The 8311-nt window shown below is 36.8% G+C and overlaps 1 protein-coding gene across 1 annotated transcript in view; it reads right to left on the minus strand.

The window, feature by feature from the left end:
* The window catches only part of SLC9A9 (solute carrier family 9, subfamily A (NHE9, cation proton antiporter 9), member 9), a 1074946-nt gene that overhangs the window by 375353 nt on the left and 691282 nt on the right, over positions 1 to 8311 (minus strand). The window lies entirely within an intron of this gene.

Genomic DNA, 8311 nt, shown 5'->3' on the forward strand with positions numbered 1-8311 from the left:
TCTCAACAACTTTTAATATAAATATATATTTCAATGAAATTTTAAAAAGATACAAAAAAATTGGAAAAAAGAGGAGACTTATAAATAGCAATCACTACATCACAAGTTCAAGTGAGAACATTTTGTTGTTAGGTGGCCTCGAGCTGAGTATAACTCACAGCAGCTCTAATGAATCGCTGACGTGAACTTCGCCCTCTCCTGTACCATCCTCCTCATTTCTGGCACCTTGGAGCCCACTGCTAAAACCACACCGTCAATCCAACTCATTGAGAATTTTCCTCATCTTTTCCAGTATCAACTAATTCTTTTTGTATAATCGAATTCTTGTCTGTATAATCCTTTCATCTTTCTTTCATGTTTCCTGGATTATTCAAGATTTAGCCCATAGCATCTCTCATTCTTGCAAGTCAAGGCTTGAACTTATGTTTCAATTCTTTAAGCTTTAGAAATGCTGAGTGAATTTTACATTTTTCATTCTCTGACTCCAGCTCTTTGCACATTTCCTTACAATATTTTGCTTTATTTTCTCAAGCTGCCCTTTGAAATATTCTGTTCAGATCTTTAACTTCAGCATGTCTTCCTTCTTTTTTTTGGCTTCTTGGTGCTCTTATGTAATTTTCATAGTCTCTTCTGACATCCATTTTAGTTTTCTCTTTTACTCCTTCTTAATAATTGAACTTTTGCTCTCTTCATGTGTGATAACCTTGATGTCCCCTCACAGTTCCTCTGGTATTCAATCATTAGTGTTCAATGTCTCAAATCTGTTCTTGAGATGATTTCTAAATTTAGCTGGAGTAGACTCAAGGTTGTATTTTGGTTCTTATAGACTAGTTTTTATTTCTCTTTCACAGGAGTAATTGATGATCTGTTCCACAACTGGCACCTGGTCTAATTTTGACTGCTGCTCTACTCCAGTGATTCTTTCTGCAAACATAGTTAATCTGATTCTTGTTCAATCATTAGGTGAGGTCCACGTGTAAAGTCGCCGTCTATGTTTTCTAAAAAAGATACTTTGGTTATGTAGTCAGAAGGGAACAGTCTTTGGAGAAGGATACCAAGCTTGGAAGGGAGGAGGAGAGGAAGAGATGGATGAGACAGATTGACACAGTAACTGGAGTAATGAGTCTAGGTGTGTCAGAGACAGTGAGATTGGCAGAGAACAGAACAGGGTTCAGAGCTATTATGAGTCACTATGAGACTTGACACAAATGACTTGTCAGCACATAACAACAACATCTGCTATGAATAAATCATTGAGCTCACAAAATTTGATCATGCAATTTCCAGCCTCATTTCTGTCATCAAGCCTATAATTTCCAACTACCATTTTTTTCTCATTGCTTCCAAATTTTGTGTTCTGGTCACTAATAATTATTAATGAGCCTTAATTGGATGTTTGGTCAATTTTGCATTGCAAGATTTGGTAGAACGGCGTCTCCTTCTCTTTGGCTTTAGTTGTTGGTGCATAAATATGAACAATAGTTGTAGTAACAGGTCTTCCTGTTAATGCATATGGATAGTATCCTATCACTCAAAGCATTGTACTCCAGGTTGGAACTTGAAGTTTCCTTTTTAACTATGAAAGCTACACCCTTCAATTTTTCATTCCCAGCATAGTAGTCAAGTGATTGTCTGATTCAAAGTGGCCCATGCCGGTCCTTCTCAATTTACTGATGCCTAGAATGTTGATCTTTGTGTTTTATATTTTATTTCTGATGACTCCCAGTTTTCTTACATTCATACCTTGTACATTCCACTTTCCAATTATTAATCTTTGCTTGCAGCCATTTGTACTCATATTTTATTAACTTCCTCTTTGGGCATTACCTGTAGTACCATAACTCTCACACTTCTCTGTTAATAGGGTTTTCAAAGGCCCATTATTTTGGAAGTGGATGGCCAAACCTTCTTCTGAGTCTGTCTTAATCTAGGAATTCTATTACAACCTGTCCACCATGGGTGACTCTTATGATACCAGGGACACAGGTGACACAGATTCCAGCATTAGAACACCCCACAAGTTACGCCAGTGTAGCAGATTGATAGACAAATGCTATATTAAGAGGAACAAATAATAATACCCAAGCCTATATATGTTTGGTCTTACTGATCTGTCTCTATCCCTCCACTTATACCACAATGTCTTGATCAGTGTCGTATAAATTATCATTGTGAGGGGCCATTGAGTTGATCTCCTTGTCATAGCAACTCCATGTACAGCAGAAAGCAGTGCCTGGTCTTGCTTGTTTATACACCATTTCTCACTTAATGTGCTAGTCATTATTCCACTTCCTTTGCTCTTCCACAAAATTATATATTAATCTTATTTATAGCTACCAAAATCTCTTGGGAATAATTTTTAACATTTCAAAAGTATTAAACAATAAGGAAAACTAAACATATTGACCACTAAAAATTAATAAATCATTAAATAGCATTTAAAAATTAGTCCAGAAAGAGGACATATTCTTTATAAAAGTCTATAACTTAATCTGTGAAGATATGCTCTTACGTTGTTTTAACTTTTCTTCTTTAATAGCAATACACTCTGAGTTTTATTAATCCATATTAAATATATTTGCAAGATGATGTATTTTAAAAATGATGTATTTTAAAAACTTAAAATCAAAGTAAAATTATGTTAATCTAAATAGTATTGACTTGGGAAATAAAAGCCCTGGTAGTAAAGTAAAAGAGTTAAAATGAAAGGGTTCTTCTCTCAAGTAACCCAGGACTTCTAATCCATTTATAGTCCCCAGTGCATTATGCAACAGCAAACAAACATTTATAATGACATGAAGAGTAAGGCAAATAGTAGTGGTTTGTTCATTTTTATAGGTCTGTTTAAATCAAGTACGTAAAATTTCAGTGGTCTATTTCTGTATTTGTTGTTGTTGTTACAAGCTGTCCAGTCACAGCTGACTCATGCCTGACCCTCGAGACAGCATGCACTTGGATTGGCAGTGAAGCTCCTTAATATTAAGCCATCAAAGGAAGCTTCTAAATTTACAAATCTTTGTCCATACATTGAAGGAATTGTAAAAATATGATACAAGTTTGGATAAGGGAAAAAAGCTGTTTAGATTTCCATCTTTAGATTCTCGACTCAGAGCACAATGTTCCTTCCTATCTTCACAGAGAGACAACACACATAACAGGAGATCCAGAGGATTGTGCTACCAGGACTTAATACATTTTGCCTGAAACAAAGAAGCTTCTGAAAGAGAGGAGCATGCATTCTGATTATAAAATACCTTCAAGGAACAAAATGTAATGGAGGAAAGAAATTATTCTAAATCTCCATGTAGACAAGGATATGGCCTGAAGAAATGGAAGATAACATTTGAAAGAGATATTAATAAAAATTTTTCTGACATATCAGAAATTCTAAATGTTTAGTATAGCAGTCGTATGCAGAAAATAAAGTCTCCCCAGCAGAGGTGCCCCTATATTCAGACCCAGCTGAGGAATAAGAGTGGGGACACTATTATGCTAAACTAGCACAACTGTGCTCTTATATCTAAATTATCTCTACATGACCATCTCTTGGTTTATAGATACACTTAAAGGATATCTGTTGCTCTGACTTTTAAAAATATACATATCTCCTCTCTATAAAATTATCCATTTTTATAGGAGATGTAGATCTTTCTGAGGGGGGAAAAAAACCTAACCATATCACATCTGCTCTGTATTTGTGGCAAGTGGTCTTTAGGGTGAAACTTCAAGATATTATCAAGAGTATGTATGCCTCCTTAAGATAATCAGACCACCTAAAAGAACCATCTGCCTGTAGCTATGGTCACATGCAGTGCGTATGACGCGTGTCACTTGTCGTATTAGAGTAACATTAGAGAGGGTGCCTAAGTAAAAGTAAATGATGTTTTTATTGAGAGATAGAGACAACTCAGGCCTGGAAAATGTCCATTGTGACAGAATGGAAATGGCTGTACTAGCAGACTTGAAAAATGAACGCACTCCCGTACTATTGGAAAATGAATACACTCTTGTGCTTTTGGAGTGGGAAACAAAGGTTACACAATTCCTAATTTTCTGAAAGTTCATCATAGAGATATTATTCTTCTAGGCAGGATATATAGAAAGGAAAATTCAATTATGTGATTAATCAAAGGTACATTCTGTTCAATTTGTTACAGGGTCGTCCCAGGATCATGACAGGATCAGAGTTGTATCCTTTCTCTGTTCATTTCCAATCCATATGCTGAATAAATAACCCCAGAAGCTGCATTATATGGAGAAGAAGATGGCATAAGGCTTGGAGGAAGACTTCTACATGACGACACATATTTCTTGCAGAAAGTTAAGAAGACATAAAGCACTTACCGAAGAAGACCCAAGACTATAACCTTCAGCATGAATTAAACCTCAGGAGAATAAAAATTCTCGCAATTGGACCAACATAATACAGAGGGAGAAAAGACTGATGGTGCCAATAATTTTATTTTACTTGGATCCATAATCAGCACCTATGGCAGAAGCAGGCAAGAAGAGACTTTTTGCTGCCAAAGAGTCTTTATTATGCTCAATAATATTGGCATCAATTTAAAGACTAAAATGTGCTTCACCCAATCATCATATTTTCCATTGCTTCATATGGACAATGAATAAGGAAGACAGAAGAAAAAAATGATACCTTAGAATTGTGGTGTTGACAAAGTCTATTGAGTATCCCAAAGATTTCCAAAAGAAGAAGCAAGCCAGGCTTGCAGGAAGTTTAACCAATAAGGTGATCTTTAGAGGAAAGGATGGTGAAATTTTGTCTCATATACTTTGGGTGTGTTGGGAGGAGGAGCCAACCCTTGGAAAAAGACATCATGCTTGGAAAGGTGAGGGGTCAGTGAAAGAGAAGAAGATCCTTAACAAGGTGGATTGACACAGTGACTTATAACAATGCTTGAGACCATGGGATGGCTCAGGACAGGACAAAGCTTTGATCTTTTGTTCATTGGGTAGTTATGAGTCACCGTAGACTAAAAACAATAACATTAGTAAAACTGCTTCTTCATTCTCTTCCTGGAGGCCCATTGTCATTTTTGTATCTCAGGATCCTTTAGGCACAAGCTTTCTTGCATCTCTTTGCTTTCAATGAAAGTAATAAATAAAAACAAAACAAAAATAAACTCCAACCATTTCGGAATAGATTTTTAGACCCTTAACCTGCTAGATCTCAGAGAAAAAGGATATAATTCTTGAGGTAAATGGCTAGTCTAGTCATCGAGGTAAAGGAACTCTGCTTCTAAAATCCAACATCGATTCAAGACTCGTGTTAAGGCCTTATAAATAGAGTTAAGGCTCTGCTTTTAGACTTCTCTATTTATACATCAATCCTTGGAGAAGGACATCATGCTCGGAATGGTGAGGAGACAGCACAGCAGAGAAAGATCCTGGATAAGATGGATTGATACAGTAATTAGGGAAATGAGGGTTGGTGTGTCAGAGTCAGTGAGACTGGCTCAGGAAAGGGCAGGCTTCAGAGCTATTGCACATAGGGCCACTATGAGTCACAGGTGACTTGATGGCACACAATAATAACAACAGCATTTACACACAATCGAAGTGCCTCTGATTTTAGACTCTCAAACAACCATGAGATGAATGGCAGCCTGGCTGAGGACAGTAGTTGCTAAATAGATAAAATAAAAAGAACTATTACCGATATCCCCCGTCTTTTATGACCCAAAGTTACTTATGGCTTACAGAGTCAAGAAAAATGACAAATCAATGGACTTTCACTGCTTTATTTAATACCTACTAATTATATCCCCTACAGAGGTTTTTCTCCATTCTAATGTTATCTTCTTAACACTACAGATTTGAGAACAAAGGATCTAAAGGTTGAAATATGTAGGCTAGAGTAGGGGGCAGGGGACACCCAGAAATGAAAAATTAACATTGGTTTAGGACATTCTTTTTAGAAAAACATTAATTTTTGAAGGACACACCAACTGTACTAGTTGGAAGTTCAGCAAGTCCAAGACTCATAGTCAAAACAAATGTGATGATTTTTAGGGGTATTTTGACTCTTTAGATTTACATATACTTTTTTTATTTTCTGGCCAAGTAATGGAAATAATTCTGTACCTCTGGGAGGTGATAGACTTTTAAATTTCATTTTAGATTGGTTTACTTGGTATAAATTTTGACATATCTCATAATGCTGATGATAAGTTAGCACCATCTTGGGGAATAAAGGAATTACCTGCAATTAAATGTAGTTTCATTTAAAACTGGCCTCAGAGGAATTCCTGTGTTAATTATGTTTATGTTCTATTCATAACAGTAGAAGAGTACTGAACCAAGGAAAGAATCCTTTTTAACAGAAATCATTCCTGCAGAAAATATGCAGTTTTCTGTTTCTCTTTAAAGGATAATAGTGAAGCTTTTAACCAGTTAGGATATTCAAAATATGTTCTGAATGGGTAGAGGTCAGATGCAGCTACATTTAAATCACAGGAATGTCAACACCCTTTTGTTGATATTACCTGTCATTGAGTTGGCACCAACTTATATAATTTCAGAGTGGAACTATTCCAAAAGGTTTTCTTGGCTGGTTAAATGGTTAAGCACTAGCCAAAAGGTGGACACTATGAACTTACTCACATGAATCTTGGAATATAGGCCTGGAGATCTTCTGAATAGTGACAGCCTTGAGAACATCATGGGGTCGTACTACTCTGTACACTTGAGAACACCATAAATTATAATTTACAGCAAACAACAAGCATGTGAAGTAGATCACTGGCCCTCTCTTCTAAGGAGTCATGGATGGGTTGTGTGGCATAAGCATAAAAGTTGACTTTTTAAGCCATTGAAGTTAGCTCCCTCTGATCCACAGCTACCTTAACTGCAAACAAATATCTTTGCAAAGCAGCACAGTCTTACAAATCATCAGCAGCTGTGGAAGTAGGATAAGAGAAAGAGTATTTCCTACATTAGACAGCAAGACTTAAGGTGAAAAAGACTTGTGACAACAAAACTTGAGGGAGATTGTAGTGAGGCCCTGGTGGCGATACCCTGGGCATAGTGGTGGAGACACTGTGGCATTGCCATGGAGATACTGTGGCAAGATGTGATCTGAGACTTCTTACATCTATGTTGGTCACAGTTAAAGGTATTTGCTGCACTTGCTGGATGCTTGAAGGAGAAGCTGACATAACTGCTCTGAGACAAAACTTTAGCTTCTGATCTGAAACCAGAGCCTGAGCTAATTGAGGAATTGTACCTTGGAAGTTGGGCTAAAATTTGAACTTGTATTGGATGATATTCTTTGTTTCTTCTACTCTCCAACTTCCCTAACATATCCCATTCTCAGTAACACAACTGTGAGTCAACAATGAATAAACGAACTTCTTGTTGTTTGTATGGCTCTAGAGGCACCACGGGGCTCAACTACACATTCTTTACCTGCTTTCTGCTCAGGAGAAGTGAAGGGGCTATGCTATTCTTACTCCCTTTGGTGCTTTCAGAGAGACATTCATGGCCCTGTGCCTCTATGTCCCAATTTCTCCTATTTAGACAGGTTGAATGGGCAACATTAAGACTACTCTCCTTCTCTCTCATTGCCATTGAGTTAGAACAGACTCATAGCTAATCTTCCAGTGAGTTTTCAGAGTCTGTAATTAAACCAAAGGAGACCATCCATCAAAGGAGCTGCTGGTGGATTTGAAGCTCCAGAGAGACACGGACTTTGGGTTACCAGGCCAACTCTCTGTGGAATAGGCAATCAGAGCTCCTTAAAAGACCTCTAAGGTAATTCCAAGTGCAAAGCAATAGACAAAACCCATAAACTTTTACTGAACAATCACTATATGGTAAGAAATGACTAGGACATAGTGGAGGATTGCAATGATTGCAATGAAGCAATTTTTTTTTTTGTCAAAAGGTGGTTTATTTCTTTAAGTCTCAAAGTAATGAAGTAATTTTTATCTTTTCTATTTCAGGGATTGTAGCTCTACAAAAATATTGTTAAAATGTTGACTAGGCTAAGGTGTATCTGTAGTTCAAAGAGTATTCTCTATAAGTACCAGACGATGAGGAGAAAGACAGGACAGCAGAATCTTAGGAGTATCCAAAGCAAGACAATTGTCAACTGCTGATTGTTCAGTGTTAATTCATTGAAATCAGTGTTAGGATAACAGAGAAAGATTTTGAATGAGTAGTGTTTTCTGCCTGAATTCTTTTTTTTTTTTAAATTTAGTTTGTTTATTTTTCATTTCAATGAACATTTACAGAGATTTTGGAATTCCATTCATTCATTGTTGCACCCTTCTCCCCACACAAACCCCTCCCC

The sequence above is a fragment of the Elephantulus edwardii genome, unplaced genomic scaffold, assembly GCF_000299155.1.
Source record: "Elephantulus edwardii isolate Elephantulus edwardi_28Jun2011 unplaced genomic scaffold, EleEdw1.0 scaffold00158, whole genome shotgun sequence".
In the NCBI taxonomy this organism is placed as follows: domain Eukaryota; kingdom Metazoa; phylum Chordata; class Mammalia; order Macroscelidea; family Macroscelididae; genus Elephantulus; species Elephantulus edwardii.